This window comes from Petaurus breviceps, unplaced genomic scaffold (genome assembly GCF_028583685.1).
Source record: "Petaurus breviceps papuanus isolate PSGF00001 unplaced genomic scaffold, PetGlider_PUasm1.0 90823, whole genome shotgun sequence".
In the NCBI taxonomy this organism is placed as follows: domain Eukaryota; kingdom Metazoa; phylum Chordata; class Mammalia; order Diprotodontia; family Petauridae; genus Petaurus; species Petaurus breviceps.
The window spans coordinates 4,877,853-4,901,985 of record NW_027187352.1 but is presented as its reverse complement, the minus strand read 5'-3'; the positions used below and the strand labels follow the sequence as shown (position 1 = coordinate 4,901,985).

At 41.9% G+C, this 24,133-nt stretch overlaps 1 protein-coding gene and 1 long non-coding RNA gene across 4 annotated transcripts in view; one reads left to right on the top strand and one right to left on the bottom strand.

Annotated features, from left to right (window-relative positions):
• Positions 1 to 8,150: 8,150 nt before the first annotated feature.
• On the bottom strand, positions 8,151 to 14,392 carry LOC138148373 (uncharacterized). Its single transcript, XR_011165040.1, has 3 exons — positions 14,272 to 14,392; positions 13,558 to 13,668; positions 8,151 to 8,792 (listed from the first exon to the last, which is right to left on the bottom strand). It is a non-coding gene; the product is annotated as an uncharacterized lncRNA (long non-coding RNA).
• A 6,843-nt stretch (positions 14,393 to 21,235) lies between these two features.
• Positions 21,236 to 24,133, top strand: part of GDPD5 (glycerophosphodiester phosphodiesterase domain containing 5) — a 172,713-nt gene continuing 169,815 nt past the window's right edge. The window contains exon 1 of one of the 3 annotated variants that reach the window (XM_069070862.1): positions 21,236 to 22,346. The gene's annotated coding sequence lies outside the window, so the exon portion shown is untranslated. The remainder of the gene's footprint in view (positions 22,347 to 24,133) is intronic. The other 2 variants (XM_069070861.1, XM_069070863.1) reach the window with 2 other exon arrangements.

Genomic DNA, 24,133 nt, shown 5'->3' with positions numbered 1-24,133 from the left:
AATCTCCATTTAATAATAAGAAAACAAGGTTCAGCCATGCTGGGTGAGTTATCCTGTGTAGCACAGCTAGTAAGTGTCAGAGCCAGAATCTGAACCCTCTGGGCTCTAAATCTTCTCCTACTACACCACTGAACTCTTCAAACATATTTTGTCTGTGTTCTTGGCAGGACTTTTGTGAGGATTTCTTGTTGTGAGGATCAAATGAGAAGATTATTGCTAAGTGTTTTGTCAACCTTCAAGCACTCTAGAAATGTGAGCTATTCGTATTATCTGTAAAATGAGAATGTTTTGCAATTTCATTAAAATTGGGAACAAATTCAAAAATTCAGGGATGGCTGAACAAACTGTCCTTTATTCAATAATTCATTATGGAACAAGATAATATAGATATTATCAATGAGGTGTATGGACAATGACAATGGAAGGGAGTGGTTGATTAACTGAAGGGACAAAAGGATGTATGATGAAACATGCTGATCCTTGGAGAGAAAAAGAGAGAGGAGGCAGACAGAGGTGATGATGGGATCGGAGTGAAAAATGAAGTGGGTTTTTTTTCTTGTTTTGAGTTTGTTTGGGTTTTACATAGCTAAGGCAGGGATGTGGTTTGCTTGACTATAATTTACATATTTGTCATGAGTTTTGTTTTACTTTTGTTTTCAATTGGGTTAAGGGAAGGTGAGAGTGCAATAATTCATACCTGAAAGCAAACTAAAATAGGATTGAAAAATAAACCAAATTAATCAATTAAATAATATAATAAATTAACATATTCAATAAAATTTAAATTAAACTAATTTTTAACTTATTATTTGCTTTTTAAGAAATGGAAGCTGCTTGTAATAGAGATTCATGGTTTCATATTAAAAAAACAACAACAACAAAAAACGATGAACCAACTTGGTGACCAGTACAGGTATTACTACAATTCCTATTTTACAGATAGGTTAATTCAGTCCCAAGATTATTCAGTTAGGAAATGAGGAAGAGAGATGCCTAGCCCCACTCAGGCCTGAACAGAGGCCTACAAGCCATTATTGTTGCTGTTGGTCCTTTGACACCAGGAGGGTGATGTCTTGACTTGAAAGTGAATTGGATTTAAGTGAGGCAGAGCTGTGCAAAGTCATCAGCCCCACTCTCTCCTCCAGAGTTACTGGAGTTCAATGGCCAGATATAGGTCAGGATGGCTGTCGATGGCTCCCAATGCAGTAGGGGACTTTGGCCTTTTAAGCTAAGGTCTTTCCCAGGTCTCAGTTTGTCTGAGGCAACACTCAGGACCACTGATTGTCAATCCAAGTTTGGTCAAGTAGGGCTTTAAGTGTTATTAGCTAAGGACCAATATTTAAGCAATAAAAGCTGTTTCCCATTTACTGCCCCAAAAAGAACTGACGTGAAGGAAGTGTTACAAAATGAAGTAACAAATTACAGATATGAAAGTAAAAGCAAGTGAGCATAGATACCCATAAAAGGAGTTTTCTGGGGCAATCTACATTAATAGAGCACTGCTATTCAGTGTCTGGTGTCTCACTTTTTTATATGAATCATTCTTGTCCTCAATTTAACTTTCCTTGATACCAGATATTTTATTCCTGCAAGCCATGCCATCTAAATAAATCCAGAGAAGAAGAATCAGCATACCCAAGAGACATGTTCCAAGGAGTAACATATAGAAAAAGAGGGGATGGTTATTTAATATTCAAAGAGTGCTTTTTCTGACTATCAATATAATAGGGCATCATCAGTCCATTCTATGTCTCATTGGAGGGTTTTGTTGTTGCAATAAATAAAACCTACCCCATACCTGATGTCTTTTTTGTCTGAGTGCTTAAGTGGGTACCCTTAATGAGACATGAACTAAATGCTTATATTTGTAAGAAAGACCTTGGGTGGGGGGAAAAAATATGACATAGAAAAATTATAGACCCAAAGTGAAATTGGCTCATAATGGTTTAAAATCCTCTTTGGCCAAAGATACTCCTGGTGTCTAAAATACTCTCCATCCTCATCTCTGCCTAATGGGTTCCTTGGTTTCCTCCTCCTCCTTCTCTTCTTCCTCCTCTTCCTCTTCCTCCTACTCTTTCTTGTTCAGTTATGTCTAACTCTTCCTGACCCCATATTGGGGTTTTCTTGGCAAAGACACTAGAGTGGTTTGCCATTACCTTCTCTAACCTTTTTTTTTTTGGGGGGGGGGAATTTTTGGAGGAAGGAAGGCAAGGCAACTGGAGTTAAGTGACTTGCCCAAGGTCACATGACTACTGTTAAGTCTCTGAGGCCAGATTTGAACTCAGGTCCTCTTGACTCCAGAGTCAGTGCTCTATTCACTACATCACCTAGCTGTCCCTTCTCTAGTTCATTTTACAGATGAGGAAGCTCAGGCAAACAGGGTGAAGTGACTTTTCCAGAGGCACAGCTAGTAAGTATTTGAAGTTGAATTTGAACTCAGGTCTTCCTGTCTCCAGGACCAGCACTCACACCTAGCTGCCCCCAGTTTCCTTCAAGTCCCAGTTAAAATCCCATCTCTCTATAAGAAGCCTTTCCCAACCCCTCTTAATATTATTTCCTTCCTTCTGTTGATTATTTTTAATTGAACCTATATATAGTTTATCTGTATGTATCTAGTTGTATATATCTATATCTATCTATCTATCTATCTATCTATCTATCTATCTATCTATCTATCTATATTATTTATAGTCTGCCTGTTGTCTCCCAGTTTAGTCTGTGAGCTCCTTGAGAGCAATGGACTGTCTTTTGCCTTCTTTCCCTGGACTGAACCTGGTCACCTTGGGTGAGGGACCATTAATGAAAGAAGGAGAGGGTACCATGACCCAGACCTTTGGACCTAGTGATAATTTTAATTCTTAGATTGATATATGTATACATTATCTCCCTCATATAGACCAACAATTCCTCAGGGGCATGGATTGTTTCAAGTTTGTATTTCTCTTCTCAGCCCTGAGCACAGTGCCTGGTGAAAAGTAGGTGTTTAATACTTTGTCTATCAATAGATTGATTCTAACACATAGTCTAAGGTTGTCCCCTGTTCTAACATTGTATAACCATGTTCTAACCCCATTTCTCGCCATGAAATTCTGTAATACATTAATAACTAGTTTACTGAGCTAACCAGCCATTGACTTCTAGGATTTTAGGATTAAAGATCTGGAAGGGTCTACCAACCCTTTCACAGATGAGGAAATTGAGGGCCAGAGGGATTGACTAGAGAGGCAGCTAGGAAGTACAGTAGACAGAGTGCTGGAGTCAGGAAGACCTTAGTTCTGCTCCCTCTTTAGATATTTACTAGCTGTATGACCCTGGGTTTAGCCTATGTCTACCTCAATTTTCCTCATCTGCATAATGAGCTCCCAGAATCATTGTGAGGGTAAAATGAAATGATATTTAAAATGTTAGTTATTATTACTGTTGTCCAATATCCCATGGGTGGTAAATTTCAGAGTCAGAATTTAAATTTGGGTTCTCTGACTCCAAATCCAGAACTCTTTCCACTTCAATATTCTTGTTAATGCTTCTCCTAAAATATAGCCCTAGAACTCCAGATGGGTATTGACAAGGGCACAGGGCCATGGAAAGGGAATGATAAAAGCACATATTTCTTTAATGGTTCAAGGTTGTTTACAAGGCAATTTTACAACCAGCCTGTGAAGTAATAGATTTTGGAGAATAATCAATCAAACAAAGACACAAGTACTTATGAAGTGCCTATGGGGTGATGTAATGGGAATTAGGAATTTGAAGATCTTCCCTGCCCTTTAATAGACCTGGGGGAGGTAGTTTGAAGACCTCCCCTGCTTTGAAAGTAAACTCTATCCCCTAATAGGCTGGATGTAATTGCATGGAGGGAAGCAGAGCGACAGGAAACTGGGAGCCAGAGTTAGCAATATGGTGGGAGAGAGAGGTGGTCAGGCAAGGAGATAGAGAGGTTTGTGAGTAAATATTGATTTTGTATTGGTTTGTGGGAAGGCTAAAGGATGCTTTGGCTCTCAGTGTTATTATAGATTGTTAATTTCTTTACTATTATGATGGAAGTGGCTTACTGGTTTTGGGATTCAGTTTTCTGATGTCTAAATAAATGTTTCAGTTCTGTCCTCTATATGGAGAGTTTGGTATATTTTGTGATTGACTGTCATTTAATATTTATAGTCACAGTCTTTATCGTGATCATGGGCACTGTTAACATTGATGCCCAAAGTGGCAGGCACCACACCTTAGGAGGCAAATGGAACAGTCCCTGTCCTCATGGAACTTACATTGTATTGATGGAGACACATTGTGTGTATGTATATATATGTATTCTATATACACACATACATAACATATATACATAAAACCATAATTTTGTTGTTGTTTAGTCATTTCAATTGTGACCAACTCTTCATTACCCCATTTGGGGTTTTCTTAGAAAAGATACTAGAGTGGTTTGCCATTTCCTTCTCCAGCTCATTTTGCAGATGCAGAACTGAGGCAAACAGGGTTGAGTGACTTGCCTAGGATCACATATCTAGAAGGTCTGAAGTTGAATTTGAATTTAGGTCTTCCTGTCTCCAGGTCATCCTCTGCTAAGAAGTCTTTGACACCTCCTAACTGCCTATATGTATGTGTGTGTGCGTATACATATATGTGTACATATATCTATATATAGTGGTGGTCCATTGAGTCAATTTATTATATCACTTCACCCTACTTAAAGTAACTTACAAACTTCTACACCAGGCCTGGAAACCAACACATTAATATACTGTTGGTGGAACTATGAACTGGTCTAGCCATTCTAGAAAGCAATTTGAAACTATGCCTAGCAGTTATCAGGGGGGAAATAAAGCTATCTATAGTAATATGAAAAAAATGCTCTAAATTACTATTGATTAGAGAAATGCAAATTAAAACACCTCTGAGGTATCTTCTCACACCTATCAGGTTGGCTAATGTGACAAAAAAGGAAAAGGCTGGATGTTGAAGGGGATGTGGGAAAACCAGGACACTAATGCACTGCTGGTAGAATTGTGAACTGATCCAACCATTCTGGAGAACGATTTGGAATGATGCCCAAAAAGCTATAAAACTGGACATACCCTTTGATACAGCAATACCACTGCTAGGTCTATATCCCAAAGACATCCAAAAAAGGGGGGAAAGGACCTATTTATACAAAAAATTTATAGCCTCTCTTTTTGTGATGGCTAAGAATTAGAAATCAAAGGGATTCCCATCAATTGGGGAATGACTAAACAATCTATGGTATATGATTATAACAGAATATGATTGTGCTATAAGGAATGATAAACAGGATGATTTCAGAAAAACCTGGAAAGACTTACATGAACTGATACATAGTGAAGCGAACAGAGAAAGGAGAACATTGTACACAGTAACAGCAATGATGAAGAATTGTGAATGACTTAGCTATCCTCAGCAATACAATGATCCAAGACAATTCCAAAAGACTATTTATGAGGCATACAATCCACCTCCAGAGAAAGAACTGTTATTGATTGGATGCAGACTGAAGCATGCTATTTTTCACTTTCTTTCAGTTTTCCTTTTATTTGAGTGTTCTTATACAAAATGGCTAATATGGAAATACTTTACATAATTACCAAAAAAAAAAAATTACACCTAAGAAGTTACTAAATTATGTCACTACTAGGTCTATGCCCCCAAAGAGATCAAAGAAAAAAGTACTACATGTACAAAAATGTTTATAGCAGTCCTTTTAGTAGCCAAGAACTCAAAACTAAAGTGATGACCAACAATTAGAAAATGAATGAATAAATTATGCAATATAAATGTGACAGAATATTATTGTACTATAAGAAATGATGAAGGGGATGGTTCCAGGGAAGTCTGGGAAGACTTGTATGAACTGGCACAGAGTGAAGCACAACTAGAACAATATATACAGTAAGAACACTGTAAAGATAAACAATTTTGAAAGACAAGAACTCTGAACAAACATGATTGCAGAAGACTCACGATGAAAAATGCCACCTTTTGTCAGATGGAGACATACGTATTTTTGGACATGGACAATGTGGGAATTTGTTTTGCTTGAACTATGTATTTGTGTTATCAGGTTTTGTTTTTCTTTTTCAATAGGGGAAGGGGGAGGTGAACACACATTTTGTTCATGGAAAAAATTAAATTAAAAAAATTTTTAAAGCTATTCTGTGATGGCTTTGTCAGATGAGAGCACCTCCATTGAGTTAAATCATAGGTGTGAACCAGACCGGGATACTCATATTGAATCAATCAATCAAAGGTTTTAAATTAGGTTTGAAAAGGCTCCTCATCAATTTTGTAGTCTTTGTAAGTCACTAGGTGAAACTGACTGATATTGAACAGGAAGTATATTTGGATTGGATTAGGAAATTATGAGTTTTGTATTAAAGAGCAAGCCAATTCAGAAACCACAGATTTAAGTGTCTGACTCAGAAAGTTCCAGTGGCTTTCTCAGGGTCACCCAGGTAGCCATTAAGTGCTCCAGGGTCACCTGAACCCAAGGTCCCTGCTCTGTTCACTATACCAGGATGCTTCCCCAAAACAACAGCTTCCAGTGAATTAGGGAAGGCAAAACTGGAAATAGATGCTTTGACTCCAAGTCCTGAGCTCTTCCCACTACCCACCCCTCTATCCCCATGCTGGAAATCTATTTATGGGCTTAGTATCTCCCCATCCATTCTGGATAAAATAAGATAACATATGTAAAGTTCTTTGCAAACCCGATAATGCTATACACATGCTAGCTATGATTCCTAGTAGTGGCCGAGAGAGGGAGGCGTGCTAGTAAATGTTTAACAACCGATCTCTCCAGAAAAAAAAAAAAAGTATGCACACACACTTTTAAGTTTAATTTGTACCATTAACTTTCTTAAGTCTACATAATTAACTAAACAATAAATCAAGTCTTTATTTGTAGTCACTGAAGTTTTCTGAGGTATAAATGCTTGCATTAAAAATTTAACAATTGGCTCTGGCTCCCTTTGGCATACCTTTAATAGTAGTAATCTCTCTCTTGACCTTCATAATAGACCTGGAAGGGAGGCAGGAGCAGATATTACTAAAATCATTTTGTACGAGGACCCTTTCTAGCTAAAATAAACAAATCTATCACCCTAGTGCTCTCCCTCTAGTATCACCCTGACCTTGTCCCTTGGCCTCAGCCTCTGTCTGCCTCTGATTTTGCTTGGCAGAATCTGCAAGTCTACCTACACATATATGTTCTCCCCTTCTGAACTCAACCTTCCCCTCATTCTCTTCTTCCATCCTTTCCCCAGCATTGACTGGAAGTTTTCTGGGTAGCAATCCCTCAACAAAGTCTGAGCAGGTCATTCATTCATAACCTACTGTGCATAATGAATGTACCAACTTTCATGCTAATAATCATATCTCACAATTCTATAACATCTAAACAAATTGTTTCCCCCTCACAACCACCGTAAGGACTAGAGTGCATTTGCAATAGGGAGTGCAAGTATTATTTTCCCTCTTTTACAACTGAGGCTCGGAAAGGATAAGTGACTTGTCTACAATTCCATAACTAGACCAGGTTCAAACCAGGTCTCCTGACTCCAATTCTAGCACTTTTCTTTCTTTTTTTTTTTTTTTTGCTTTTTGGAGGGGGGAAGGCAGGGCAACTGGGATTAAGTGACTTGCCCAAGGTCACACTGCTAATAAGTGTTAAGTTTCTAAGGCCGGATTTGAACTCAGATTTGAACTTCTGACTCCAGGGCCTGGTGCTCTACTTACTTCGACACCTAGCCACCCCAGCACTTTTCCAAATATGACAAAGTTCTTGCTGGGAAAGACCCTAGACATTCTATATAGAATGTCAGAGTTAGAAGGACCCTTAGACTATGGAATATTAAAGCTGGAATTAGCTTAGAATAAGCTGAATAGTCCATTAGGTAACAAAGTAAATAGAATGCTAGAAAGTTATGAAGACTTGGGTTCAACTCCCCCACCAGACACTAACTGTGTGAACCTAGACAAGTCATTTAACCTATGTTTACCTCAGTTGTCTAATCTGTAAAATGGGGATAATAATAGTACCTACCTCCTGGGGTACTGTGATAAGCGAAGTAGATAGCATATTGAAACACTTTGAAAATATTAAAGAACTATATAGATTAGTGATTATTATTATAACTATTATTATTAGTTATAGCTATGATTAAAACTATTATAGTTATAATTATTATAACTACTAATAAAATACCAGAGATGGAAGGTATATACAACAATCAGTTGGTCCATAAGCATTTGTTAAACACCTGCTATGAGCCGGGCATTATACCAAACACTGGGGAAACAAAGAAAGGTCAAAAAATAGGGCCCCTTGACCTCAGGGAGTTCATAAGCTTGTGGAGGAAATAATATGCAAATGATACATGTAGATGGTAAATTGGAAATAATCAACAGAAAGAAGGGACTATTATAAATGGGGATTAGGAGAGGCTTCCCATAAAAGATAGTTGTCATTGTTCAGTCATTTTTCAGTCATGTCAGACTCTTTATGATCCCATTTGGGGTTCTCTTGGCAAAGATCCTGGAGTGGTTTGTCATTTCCTTCTCCCGATCTTTTGACAGATGAGGAAACTGAGGCAGAGTTAAGTGACTTGCCCAGGGTAACACAGCTAGTAAGCATCTGAGATCACATTTGAACTGGGGAAGATGAGTCTTCCTGACTCCAGGCCAGGAACTCTATCCACTGTGCCTCGTAGCTGCCTCCCCACCCCCAATAAAAGGTGGGAACATAGAATGTCAGGATTTGAAGGAACCTGAGCAAAGAGAAATAAGATACTATTGGTGAGACATAAAATCATAGGGAGGAGATGACATTCACACAGATATATTCAGGGTACCGGGGATATGCTGGAGCCAATTGTTAAATTTTCAGTGTGACCATTTACACCTGGGGAATACTAAATTAGGGCTTGATACATTGTTTTGTTGATTGTCTAGACTTAAGAAAGTAATGGAGAGAATGTTCATGCAGATCAAACTTAAAAGGGTGCCATACCACTTTTTTCTTCAGAGAGCTGGTTGGTAAAGCATTTACCAATATGCCTAATCTAATGTATATCTAATAACACTAAGTGTAGATATAATATAAAATGGATTTTCATAAGTCAAGTCACAGAAGTAAAACATATAAACACATCTAAAATAAATCATGAGTGTATAAGAGGAATAGAAAGTGTTTTGAAATCAAATAAAGGAGAAATTGATTCTAGCTCTGGGGATCAGAAAAGAATTTATAACAAGTAACATTTATATGACAATTTACACAATTTTACTCCCATAACTCTATTTGGTATATACTACAGTTATTATTGTCCTAATTTTTGAGGATAGGGAAACTGGAGGGTCCAAGAGATTCAGTGACTTGCCTATGGTAACACAACTGGAAACTGTCATATGTAGGATTCAATTCCAGTTCTCACCAGAATGCCAGTACATCAATCTTTTTACCATTCTTCATGGATGATGAGGCATTCACCCTGCCTTCAAGGATAAATAGATTGCAAATGCAGACAGATGGGAGCAAGGGCATCCTGGCAATTGGAAATGGTGCTGTTAAAGTACATCTTCATCTAGCAAGAGATGATTTTGCTAAAGCAAGTAACATGATTCCAGGATTTAGAGTCAAAAGGGATTGGAGACATCAACCATCTAGTTCAAATCACTTTTACAGATGAGGAAAATGAGGTCCAGAAAAATTGTCACGTGTCCAAGTTCACAGAGATGGCATATAGTAGAGGCAGGATTCAAATTGAGCTCCTTTGGCCAGGAGGAAGCACGATATAGTGTATATAGCATTGGTCTTGGAATCAGGAAGATCTGTGTTCAAATCTTGCCTTTGCCACTTTCTGACTGTATGGCCCTGGACAAGTCATAGGGCCTCAGTTGCCTCATCTGTGAGATGAAGGGATTGGCCAGCATTACCTCTAAGGTCTCTTTCATTTCTACATCTGTGATCCTGAGATTCTGATTATAGCGCCAAGTCAAGTCAACAAGCCCTTATTAAGCACCTGCTATGGGCCAAACACTGTGCTGAGAGGTGGTAATATAAAGAGAAAAGACAGTCCCTGTGCTCAAGGAGCTTACATTCTAATGAGAGAGACAACATGCAAACAGCTTATTACAAATGAGACAAAGAGGAGGATAAATGGGAGCTAATATCAGAGGGAAGGCACCAACATTAAGGAGGAATGAGGAATTAGTTAAGGAGGAATATCTTCTTGTAGAAGGTGGGACTTTAGCTGGGACCTGAAGGAAGCCAGGGAAGCCAGGAAGTGGAGAGGAGGGAGAGAATTCCAGGGGGAACTGCATGACATTAGTCATGGAGCATCTTGTTCACGGAACAGCAAGGAGACCATTGTCACTGGCTCAGAGTGCCTGGAAGAGAGTGAGGTGTAAGGAGACTGAAAAGGTAGGAAGGAGCCAGATCATGAAGGGTTTTGAGAGCCAAATAGAGGATTTTATATTTCATTCTGGAGGTAATTTATGAGAGAAAGGACTAGAAATGCAATTGGACCCTCACTATTTGTTGACTTGCCTGTGGAAGGTCTTAAATAAGCAATTTGTAGGGGAGGCTTTTGAACGGGAGAGTAATGAGGTCACACCTGTGCATCATGAAAACCAGTCAGGCGATGGTTTATAGGATGGATATAGCAGGAAGAGATCAGAGGTAAGCAGATCATTTGGAAAACTAACAATAACTTAGGTGAAAAGGGCAAAGAGCCCTAAGCCCAGTGGTGGCTTGGGTGGAGAGTATATGGAAGATATTGTGGAGGTAATGGGAGAAGGCAAAGATGACAAGCCTGAGGGACTATGAAAATGTGGCAACACTGATAAATACTGGGAGTTTATCAGGTGAAAAATAAACTCAGATTATTTAGAACTACAGATAGAACATACCCATTTCAATTCAGTTCAACAAATATACATTAAAGGGATTAGGCACTTGGGCCTGATAGCATGTCAATCCCTCAAATCCCTGTTGAGCCCCTGGAGTCATGCCATGATAAGGTAAACTCCCCAGGAAGGCTAAAAAAAAAGTAATCCCAGATGAACCACCAAGACATATGGTATCTTTCCAAAAGGGGAATTTGGAGTTGATTAAAAGTCAACCCCTCAGATCCCTGATATCCACTCTCCCCACCAAGATGTAACAGGTGGTTAATACCCCTCATTCTCTGAGATCACACAGACCTGATTCAAATTCTGGAGGCTAAATTACAAGAAGTCATTTTCTCTTGTAGGCCCACTGCCCACAAGTAAAGTGGCTCTGGGAAAATTTCCTAGTATAGACATATAAAATAAAATGGTCCCCAGTCCAGGTCAGCTTCCTCCTCCTTCTGGAGTGATGTGTGCAGAGAGATAGAGAAAGGAGCAAGTGATAAGAATTGTAGGTTTTAGACCATCAATAAACTTTAGGTTGACTGCTGGTATTCTAAATATGAGATCCTTGTCCGTGACCAATAAATGGACAAACTGAATCATATTATTCTTGACATTCTTGATATAAATTAAGCCAAAAGAAAGAAGGAGGTCACAATTAATGAAAGGATGGCTCATAGGTTCTCTTACAAGAAGCACAGAAAGGAGTTGAAGGGTTTTATTATGTACTCACAGAGGCAAGAAAAAATACCATTTCCTAGAGTCATTTGGTCATTACATACTGTAGCATCAATGGTATTTGCAAGAAAGACCACCATAAAAATAATTGCAGCTCATACACTACTATTGGTGGTGTGAAAATAAAGTAGAAAAATTCTATGAAGAGCCTATTAAGTTCCTTCATATCAAATCAATACACTCTGATACTTGGTTTCAGTGCAAAGGTGGGGGAAAGGTGAAGATGGAGAGAAAGAAATGGGTTCAGGAAGGACTGAGAGAGGCTAAAGACTTAAAGATTACAAAGAAGCCTCATACCTCAAGATCATGAACATTTCCATTGAAAAAAGAATTGGTAGCACTAGACATAGTGAGCACAAAATGACACCATAAAGAATAAAACAGATATTTTAGAAGGCGGGAAAAAGTGTGTTCTTGATGTGGGAATTATCCTAGAGTCAACTGACTGCACAGTCAGACCACTGACTCATTATAGTTAAGATTAGAATAAAAAAATAATAATGAGAAAAGGCTATGTTATACAAATTGAAGCAATTTAACCCTGTATAACTTAAATAAGTAATTGAAATTAAAAAATGGGAAACGGACAACAGAAATGACACCAATGGCAATACAATAATACCAATCAATAACAACACCAATACACCACCACTACAATAATTTCAGTGGGTTAGCCAATATAAATTAATTGCCACAACAAGACCAAAAGAGTAAGTACCTTAGTCAGCAGACATCTAACTTTCTTGCCAAACAGATTAAAATGGTTGTTGAAGGTAGGACCAGGTTAGAATATAAACTGGTTTGTAAAATGTTACAAAGGATGATTGATGATAATTAGTAGTATCATCTCATAAAGCAGAGAGAAGCAGTGGAGGGTAAAAACTATTAAAGTTTGGCAAGATATCCATCTAAGCAAAGTCGTCCCGAGAGCTTTCAAGGATGAAAGCAGAAGGAAGACTACAAAGGGAAGAAATATGGAAAAGATTTGCAAAAAAACATCATAATAAACGGTTTTCTCAGGCAGGAAGATTGGTCTCTGTGTGTGTTTGTGAGTGTGTTTGTATGTTTAGAACTAGAAGTGATACATCTCTAAATGTGAGTGTGTTTGTATGTTTAGAACTAGAAGTGATACATCTCTAAAGGCACTGGGGGATGGATTTACAAAATACCTGAAGGTGGGAAAGATGCCACAGGCATGTAAAAAAAACTCAGACCTCATTAAAAAAAAAAATGACCACCAAGAGAACATCAATAACTAGTGACCTACAATGTCTACTCTCCCATCTATTTAAAATCTTTATGAGAGTCATTTATACATGAATCAATGGCATAGCCTCACAGAACAAGTATGTTTTTGCTAGCAATATTCCACAGAGGCCCACATCTATACCATTTCACAATTAAATGAAAGATGTAGGGAACATAAGATTCCATTGTACTTATTGTTTGTTGGTAATGAAAAAGCATTTGGTTTTGGTAGAACAAAACACAGTTTCTTTTACAATAAGATGTCACTCATCAATCCGATATAACAAGGGATGTACTGATAAATATTTAACAACCAGCTCTCTGGGGGAGGGGAAATGAACAAATGGCTCGTTTTTTAATTTAATCTGTATTATTAACATTTTCTTCATTTATTTCTTAAGCCTAGACAATCAATAGAACAACAAATCAAACTCTGTCAATTTCTTGGCTCTCAAGAACTGGTACAATCTGGTACCAACACACCACTGTATATAACATATATCCTTAGAAGATATACTAACATAAATAATTTTATTCAATGACCTTCTGATAACAATTACCCAGAGACACATAAAACAGAAAGGTATGCTTCCAAAGGTATTTGCTGCTATGATAGAGGAGCTCCAGGGCAGCATCAAGGTTGAAAAGGGATACCTGGTAAATGGCAAAATTCTTCAGATGTTCCTGCTTGTGGATGGAGATGTCCCTGGACATTGGGCTGATAGCATTGAGTCCCAGAACATTGCAGGGCCTCCTGGAAGAGATCTATAAGGAACAGCTAGGTGGCATAATGGATAAAGCACATGCTCTGGAGTCAGGAAGACCTGAGTTCAAATCTTGGCCTAGCTGTGTGACCCTGGGCAAGTCACTTAACCCTGACTGCCTCTCCCCTTCCCCCCCCAAAAAAAAGAAAAAGAAAAAAGAGATCTATAAGCATTCAAAGGAATTTAGCCTATCCATCTACACAGGAAATACCAAGTAGATGAAGACCATCTATGGTTCATATTTCAACATGCATTTGGATGGATATTCTATAGAGGTTGTCATATAGTATGTATATCCTGGACATAGGGTATATAGATGGACAATGAGCTAGGCCCAGAGTTGAACAGGAGAACAGACTGGATTGTTCTTGAAAAAATGCAAAGTTCTTTTAGTAACACCAAACTTTCCATGAAAGCAAGGTCCACCATTTCAATACTAACATTTTACCTGTGTTGCGCTATGGCATCTGGAGAACTAAAAATAAATTTCACACACAGAGCAATGGAGAGGTGTATGGTGGGCATGAGAAAGCTCCATCATACAAACAATGAAGAACTCTGAAGAACAAGAGTAAAGGATGTATGAAAATATGTGGTTGGTCACCTTGCAAGAGCGAAGGATAGCTGTTAGAGAGCTAGAGCACTCCACCGGTACCCTCATGATATCAGGAGAAACTGAGGAAGGCCTCAAACACAGTGGATGGACTCCTTGTAGCATACGGTTGAGAGGACATGGCCAAGGATGGATTGCCATGGGTGGGTTGCAGCCTGCATCCCAAACAGATGAAATTGCAGTTCCATGTGAGTTTTTGAGTATGTGAATGGAATAGTTCATGTCTAGGTTTCCTCAAATGTGGGAGATACAAGCATTCAAGGTCCCAAATACATATCAAGTACAGGATAGCCTTTGTTTCACCTCACAGAAAATGTATAAGATGCAAAAAACTAACAAATCCTATAAATCAATTCAGAAACAAATAAAGTGTTCAAATGGTCATAACAATTCTCCCTAAAGGGAATCAAACTTGGGCTTGCTATTAAGCAAGCCTTTGATGTTCTGTGTGGTTTAAACTCCCCTTGGAAGACAACTATACTTTAAGGGCTACTGCAATCCCTTTCGGATCAGACTTCAACTGTCTGAGGAATTCATCAGCTTTGTTCTCTAAAAAGGACCCTGCTCAGAAGTTCTGTGGACTATGCTTTTCTGTTCTGTAAGGAATACACTACATCAGGAAATCTCTTTTCTCTCTACAGGTCCTATACCTGAATTTGGGATTGGGCTTTAATTTCTTGAAGCTGATTCTTCTCAGAATATCTCCATTTCCTAAGTAAAATACTAAATCACAGAGAATGGAGAATTCAAAATCTTACCTCTTATACATAACAGTTTGAAACTCACAAATGCTGTCTGTGAACTACCAGCTCAGAACATGGGCAAATACATGCCTACTTCTACCTTGTACTTCTACTACAAGTGTTTATCCATTATTCCCAAAGGGAGGAAACTGCAAATGGACTTAGGATCCTCCCCCCACTCCACCTGTCCATTGTGCTTGTCTCTGGTCTGTTCTTCTCAAAGAGAATGAGAAAAAGAATGTGTGGGCTGGTCTTATAATTTGTTTTTATAGACCGCAGATAAGGGTAGTAAGAGCCTAGGTCCCTGAATCTCAATTAATTATATTGAATGATGGAAGAATCACAGTAGAAAGAACAGCGGCTTTCCAGTCAGAGAACCTGGATTCAGATCCCACCTCTGACACTTATTATTGGTGTGAACAGAGGCAAAGCCAATTAAATTCACTGGGCCTTAGTTTCCTCACATATAAAGAGGATAATTGGAATAGATGATCTCTAAGGACTCTTCCAGCTCCAGGCCAATGATCCCACTATCAAGCAACCAATAAGCACTTATTAAGGAAGGGGAAAGAAATGGACTTTGTATTTATTAAGCACCTACTATGTGCTAGGCATGGTGCTAAGCACTAGAGATACAAAAAAAGGCAAAAACACAAAAACCTTCTAGATCCTCAAGAGCTTAATAGAGGACTTAACATATAAATAAATAAACAAATATACCATAAATAAAGAGTAGATGGAAGATCACCTTAGAGAAAAAGGACTAGGAAGTTCAGCTGCAAAACGTTGTAAGCTGAGCCTTGAAAGAAGTCAAGGCTGTCAAGAAGTAGACTTGAGGAAGGAGAGCATTCCAAGCATGGGGCACAACCAATGTAAAAGCATGGAGATGGGAGGTGGAAGATACTACTGGCTTCCCTTTGCCTTATCATCCAGGTGGCAGTGGGCATACCCCAATCCCACAAGGATATCTCCCTATAATCTCATCAGGTTGATTTGAGAACTCATCAAATTTATCAAGGACCTCCTTACATTTTCTGAGGCAGAAGCTGAGGAAAACTCATGTTAGAGGTAGAGATTTCAGATTTATGTGCATAAAGGTGAGAGATGAAGCAAGAGAAGAAGAAGAGATCACAAAGAAAGAGGAGAATGAAGAGAAAGAAGAGAAGAGAGCCAAGGATTGGCATTTGGAGAAGATCAACATTAAAGGGTTGGAAAGAGGAAAATGAGACCAAGAAAGAACATTCAGAGAGAGAGGAGAACCAGTAGAGTAGAAGTCTCTTAAGTCCAAAACAGAATTCATTATTTTCTCTCCTATAACCATCTTCCTCTAAACTTCTCTATTTGTGTGGATACCATTATCTTTCTACTTACTCAAACCAGCAACTTTTGTTATGCTTGATTTTTCTATCAGTTGCTAGGTTTTATGGATGCTATCTTCACATCTCATATTTGTCCCTTTCTCTCCACTCACACAGCCCCCACCCTGGTTTAGGCCCTTACTACCTCAAACCTGGACTATTGCAATAGCCTCCAAATTGGTTTCCCTGCTTCTAGTCTCTCCTATCTCCATTTCATCATTCAAACAGCTATTTGAAGTCACCACCTAGCTCAAAAATCGTCAGTGGCTCCCTATAGCCTCTAGGACAAAATACAAAATTTCCATCCTGGTATTTAAAATTCTCTAGACTGCCTTTTCAACTGCCTTTCCAGACTCAGCTCAGTTGCACACTCTGTGGTCCAGTCAAATTGGACTACTGGTTATCCCTTTGACCTTGGCATTCCATCTCTTGCCCCCTGCCTTTGCACAGACAGTCCTCCATGTTTGAAATTCACTCCTTCTTCACCCCAACCTTTCAGAATCCCTGATATTTTCAGAGTGCCACAGCCCACCATTAGCGTTCTGTGATTTCCAAATTGCTTTCTTCCTCCTCAAATTATCCAGAATTTACTTATTTGTATACAAGTTGTACCTCCCCATCTCCAAAGAAGATTATGACTTTTATCAGGGAAGGAAACTTTCATTTTTCTTAGTATCCTAGGGCTTGGCACAGTGCCTCCCACTTAGTAAGTGATTAATAAACATTTATTGAATTGAAATGGATTACAGAATAGTGCAATCCAGCCAATAGAAAGCAAGCAAACATTTATTAAGCCCTTACTATGTGCCGGGCACTGTGCTGAGCACTAGCAATATAGAGAAAGGCAAAAGCAGCTACTGCCTTAAGGTGCTCACACTCTAATGGGCTTAATGTGTCCGGACATCAATTTCCTCATACGTCAAGTGAAGAGGGCATTCTTAAATGACCTCTAAGGTTCTTTCTGGTTCTGAAATCCTATGACTCTCTGAATCATATTCGACATTTCGGGCAGAGAGAATATCTTGGCCAATGGATCAATTGCAAAACGAGGACCAAAAAACCCTATTGATATGGCATCACCTTGAGATTGCCACCACCTGGCTCAGGCCCTCTCGCTTTATACCTCCATTGCTACAACAGCCTGCTGCTGGGTCTGCCTGCCTGGTCTCTCCCCATTCCAATCCATTCAGCTCCTAAGGTGGTTTTCCTAAAGCTCATCTCTGACCATGTTGCCCTTCTATTCACACCAAGTGGCTCCCGATTGTATTATCTTCAGGATCAAATATAAAAATCTCTTTTGGGTGTTCAGAGCCCTTTTTACATGTCCCTTGCCTATGTTTCCAGTCTTCTTACACTTCGCAGTAACCCTTCTTCCCAATATACTCTTAAATTCAGGAACACTAGCCTCTTTGCTGTTCTTCAAACAAGACTCACTCTCTCTCCTGATTCCAGGCATTTTCACTGGCTCTTCCCCATACTTCCCCCATGCTTTCCCTCCTCATCTCCATCTTTTGGCTTCCCTGACTTCCATCAAGCACCAGCTAAAAGTCCCACCTTCTGCACGAAGCCATTCCCTTAGTGCTTTGCACTTACTGCACTCGCTTTGCAAAAGTGAGCCTCAGTTTCCTGATCCATAAAATGGGGAGGTTTCTGCAAAGTTCCTTTCAGCTCTGAACTCTGTGTTCTTACTTCTGTTAGAAAAGGGACAGATATTTAAAACCTGGTTCAATGTACCTTCCCTCTAAACTTATGTCCATTTTGGGAGGCCATCACCAGTCATCCTGACCTGTGTCTTGTTGCTGGACTCTGATGACTCTGAAGGAGAGAGGCTGATGACTTTGCATAGCTCTGCCTCACTTAAATCCAATTCACTTGCAAGTCAAGACATCACCCTCCTGATGTCATTGGTTCTCTTTGAGAACAAAGGATGAACAACTGTTTGCACATAGTTGGTTTTCTCCCTGCTTTAGACTGTGAGTTTCTTAAGGGCAGAGGCTGTCTTTTGCCTTCCTTTGTATCCCCAGACAGCAATTAATATGATGCCTGGCACACAGAAGGCACTTAATAAAAACTTACTGACCTGAGGAAGGACAGAGCCATCTCCACGAAGATGATCAGCTAACACTCCACATTCAGCTGGTCTAAAGTGAACTCATCAGTCTCTTGGATTAACCTGTCCTTCTCCTCAGCTCTCGTTTCTGTTAATGGCACTACACTATCAGCTGCCATATCTTATCATTAACATCTTAGAAGTATATCTCTCATCAGTTTCTCTCCCTTCTCACACAGTCTCAGACCCTAATTCCAGCCTTCATAACCACTCAACTAAACTTTTAAAAGTAATATATTGCTTCTTAGCTTATCATTCTGCCTCCAATTTCTCTTCCTTCTCACCGTACCTTCACCTTCTCAGAGGTAAATGAATACAGTGGAATGCCCACGAGAACCTGGGTTCAAATCAGCTCTTTTTGTTACCACCCTTGTGACTTGGGCAAATCATCTAATATGACCCTCGAGTTCCACATCTGCAAAAGGAAGGAGTCAGAACAGGTAAGCTCTAAAATCTTTTCCACCTCTAAATCTACCATCCTATGAAAAGGTGAAAAGATGAGACAATAGCAAAATTGAAGAGTAGAACAAATGCTCTTTCACCTTTTTCCTGTTCCCCCATCAGTAAAGTGGGTGTATTAATTCTTGTTCCACCTTCCTCATCCACCAGTCGGGAAGGAAAGAGATGTGAAAGGTAAAGCCTATAAGGACATGAACTATGACGGTTTCTACCCCTCATTGGACCACTGCGCACTTGGTCAAATAATTGAACTTGTTTATTCCTTATCTTTGGTATCTTTATTTACATTTCTACTTTAGTTTCAGTCTAGCTACAATCAAACTCTGAGGGCAGGAACTAGGTTTTAAATATCTGTCCCCTTTCTAACTAAAGTAAGATCAGAGTTCAGAGCTGGAAGGGACTTTACAAAGACTGTATATTTCAACCTCCTCATTTATAGATCAGGAAACTGAGGCTCAGTTCTGTAAAGTGATTTTCTCAAGGTCATACAGTTAGGTGGTTTATAAACATTATCGATCCACATGATAAGTGGGGTTGGTAGGTGCTATTATCAGTCCTATTTACAGATGATGAAATTGAAGCTGAGAGAGGTAAGGTGACTTGACAATCACACAGCTAGTAAAGTGTATGAGGCTGGATGTGAACTCAGGACTTCCTGACTCCCCACTCAGAGCTCTATCCACTTCAACACCTAGCTGCCTCTAAGAGATAGAATTTGAACCCTGATCTTCTACAATTAAATACCCTTATTCTTTTCATTGTACCAGGAAACCCAGGCCCTGGTTCTGCACACAGGAGCTTAGGGAATATGGATGGATTGCTCTCTAACCCAGGCCTGGTCTCTGACCTCTCCCCTGCCCATTCTTCTGTGGGTGAGTTCATTTCCAAAGGTGGGAGGAGAGATGGGGGAGGGTTAAAACTGGGTGTCTGTAGAAAGGCATACACCCGTGTGAAATTCCTTTCCTTTAGCAACCCGGAGTTATTAAACAGCAATGAAATCCTGGGGAAGAGTTGGGAGAGGGGAAGGATTTAATATAGATCCGTTTTCTATTTTTAAAAAGCTTTTTTTCTTCCACTTCTTTAAATCCGAACATTTCTAAGGCACAGAAGCAACCAATCAGGGAAGCAAGGCTGGAGAGGGAGAAGGGCCCAAGGGTGACCCCGGAGTCCATTCCCCCTCCCTCCGCTTGGGGCCTCTCCCTTCCTCCCCTCTATCCCCGAACCTCCATCCCCCAAATCTTTCTATTCCTCCCCCTCCCCCCCCCCCCCCCCCTGCCCACACTTTCCCCCACCCCCCCCCTCCCCCCCCCCCCCCACATACACACACCTCTCCCAGCTTCCTACAGCCCTTCTTCCCAGCCCTACCCCACTTTCTCCCCAGAAACCATCGACCTTCCCTAGAATTTTCAGGTAAGAACTCAGGAGCCCCCAAGACCTTACACAACAACCTCCCCTTCCCCTAACTTATTTACAAAGCAATTTGAAATGCAAAATGGGGCTGAAGCCCAGAGGGCCTCAGCAAAAGCACTTTTTGCCCTAAGGTTAACCTAGCCACGCCCTTCTCTTCCCAAAGCCCTTCCCCAAATCCATCTCCCCTCCCCCAAACACTTCCTCACATTTTACCACGCTCCTTTCCCTCCTTCCCCCCTCTCCCCACTTCTCGGCTACCTCTAGTCGTTTCCTCTTAGCCCCAACCCACTCCCCTGCACCTTATCTACTCTCTAGCCCCTTTCACTTACGATTCCCCCGATCTTTTAAAACTTCCCTATCCCCACCATCAGCCCCTACCTCTTCTCTACACTCCACCTCCCCCCTGCCTTTTTTTTTCTTGCAATCCTCTTTCCCCGAAGTCCCTCCCTCTTTTCCACTCTCTCCTGGAGCCCCTTCCCCTCTTCGTTCACACTTACCCCTTCCCCTAACCCAGCAGCCCCTCCCTCTTCTCCCCTATTCATTCTCTCTTCCTCCCTCAGCCCCTTCTCCAGCCCCCTTTTTTTTCTTTGCTTGGCTCACCCCCTCCCCCAAGTTCTACGACTATTGATTCCCCTACCTCCCCTCTTCATCCCTCACCCTTTTTCTTGGGGTGGGGGAGTTTCCCCCAACCCTAACTTCGCCCCCTCCTCTGCGAACGTAGTTGTATTAGCTCCACCTCCTTTCCATTCAGCGCTCTCCTATTGGCTCCTCTTCCCTGGTCGCGTGCAGGGGTGGGGGGAAAGGAGGTTGGGGGAGGGGGTTCGGCAGGTTAGACTATCCGTCCCCTCCCCCCACTTCGCCGCGGCTCCGCCCTCCCCGCGCAGACTCCTCCCGCCTCCGGGCGGGGTCCTCCCGGCTCCTTTCATTCCCGGCCCGGACGGCGCTCCTTGGGCTCAGTTTCTGACCTCAGAGGGGCTGCATCGGAGTGGCGGGCTAACCGCGGTAGCGCGTTGCTGAGGGAGCCCGGGAGGAGAAGGAGGAGGAGAAGGAAGAAGAAAAGGAGGACTGCGGGGTTGCTCGGGACCCAGGCTCGCCAAGCCAAAGCCTGCGCTCCATTTTGCTGCGGGCGCCCGGCCCGACTTCCCCGCTGGGGCATCGGCTGCAGCGTCCTACTCCCCGCCCCGAGCGAGCCGGGGCTACAAGCCGGGACACCTCCTGCGCCTCTGGCTGGAGCCGGAGCCGGAGCGCACCGCCGGCCGTTCCCCCAGCCCTGGGTTCTGGATCCCGGGCGCGGCTCGCCAACCCCGTGCCCGGGACATCGCCGTGCACCCCTGCCCTAAGACTCTTCCTCTCCTACCCCGGGCACCCGAGCCGCAACTCTGCCTGAGCTCCGAAACGCGCCCACTGTCCTCACCCCGTGCACCGGAGCCCGGGCGCTGCCAGCCTCTGCCCACGTGCGAGAGACCCAGGAAGCTGTGCGGTCTCGGGGGCAGCTTGCGCCTGCAGCTGAATACCATACAGCCGCTTGGACGCAGTAGCCTGGGTCAGAACTTGGCCGGACCTCTCTGCGCCCTAGGTCCGGGACCCCAGGAGCCTCCTTATTCTCGGCGAATCAGAACCTGGACATCGCTACCAGTCTTGGACCCCTTGATTTGGCGTTTCGGCTAGTTCAAGCCGGGACCCCACCCGCTGTCCTGTGCCAGGGCACCATCCTCTCCCGTAGCCAGCGTCCTTGGTCCAGCTCCCGAGGGCACAGTAGTCACAGCGGGCTCTGCTCCCGGTCCTCGCCCTCTGGAAGTCTACGCTGTATGTGCCGGGGCGGCTGTAGGCGGGCCGGGCCCTCGCCCTCAGGAGAGTAGAAGAGCAGAGGCCGACTGGGCTGATTTCCGTTCCAGATAGAGGTGCCTTGGGCTTGGGCTAGGTGAGCCTTCTGCACCGAACCCTACCGGGTGCACGGGACAAAGCAGGAAACACCCCAGGAAGAAGGTGAGTGTCAGATTTGGGGACTGGGAAGTGGGACGTTAGGGCCAGGATAATGGGGACCTGGTACGCCCCATCACCACCTCTTTTCGGGTCAGGAATGTAGGCAAATATGAGAATTCACTTTGTCACACCCTGGGCCTCGGTTGGGTTACATGGTTTCCAAGGTCCCCTCCTGCGCTAAATCCGTATGATGCCCAATGCCACTCTACACATCTCAGCTCTTCCCAGGGAGAGCTAAGGGGAAAGATTGAGGGGAGCAGAGGAAGGAGATGTGAGTTGGGAGAGAAAAGCAAGGGAGAAGGAAATGTGGAGAGACACTGACCAGGAGGGAGAAATGAATGAAAGAGCTGAGGACATTGTGAGGGGATATAGAGAAAGAAGGAAAGACAAGGAGGTGTGAGGGAACAAGTATATGGAAGAGACGGGCATATGGGAGCCATTATATGCTTTTAAGGCAAAGTGCCTTTATATCCGTAAGCTCTCATTTGTTCCTCATGGTGACTCTGAAGGAGATGGAGTTGTAATATCATCTTTTCTTGACAGGAGAAGAAACTGAGGCTCAGAGAGGGTGTGATTTGGCACAGTAGAGACCAGGTGGAGACTAAATGAAACTTATATTTTTCCGAGTTCAGATCTAGAGTATTTATATTATGTATAAATAGTATTTTACTATGCATTAATAGAATTTATGCATAGTGTTTGTTTATACATCATTTATACTCTGTATAAATCGTATTTATTCTATGCTACACTGACAGGTAGAAGATAAAGACATCAAGGGGAGAGGGAGAGGGCTAAATGGTGTTGGTGGTAGAACAGAAGTTCCTCGAAGGTAGGGACTTTTGTCTCCAGCATTCAGCAAGATTGGTGGCATGCTATATAGGTGCTTAATAAATACTAATTGTTTGCTGGTGAAGGAAGTAGGTCAGTGAAAATAAGGGTGGAAGAGGCCAGAGCAAAGGGGGAGAGGTGAGAGAGAGAGGCAGACAGGGTGAAGGCAAAGCCCAGTCAGGTAGCAAAGGATAAAGATTGTGTTTGATATCTCTTTCCTTCTCTCTTAACACCCAATAGATGCCTGTTCAGTTTAAGAACCAGTCTTCTAGGTGTAGCTCCGAGATACTTACCTCAGCCCTTCAGGGATACGAGATTCTGTCAGTTGGCTGAGCCATCATCCTGGTGCTCCTGGTCACTGCCTCTCTCTTAAGAAGTAGACTGCCTTCCCTAGTAGCTGTGGCTAACCCTTTGTGGTTGGGCCTAGCTGTGCTTAGCCCCACTAATCCTTGAGGACACACCCAGGCCATCACTGGCCACATACTTAACCAGCTGGAATACGACCTACCAGGGCTGAAGCGTCAGAGAGCTTTAGTAGATACACCTGGTGATTCAAAGATGATCAAAGAACCTGCTCTTGGGGAGATTAATCTAGTGGGGTGGGTGGGGAGGGGAGACAAAATCCTTAAAAAATAATTGCAGTACAAAACAGAATGTGGAGTTACATAGTGCTCTGTGAGGTTTGCCAAATTGGAGTGGAACCCAATGACCCCTCTATGGACCTGGCATTCTAGACCTTGTACAGTCTGGCTCCAGACTATCTTTTGAGGAGCTTCTCATTCTGTTCCCCTTCCTGTGTGCCATTCTAGACGATTTTGAATCCAGCCTCAGATATTTCATAGCTTTGTGACCCTGTATAAGTCAATTAACTCAGCTTTCAGCTATCTCATCTACAAAACGGGGATGATAGCATCTACCTCTAGGGTTGGTGTGAGGACCAAATGAGATCCGTATGTGAA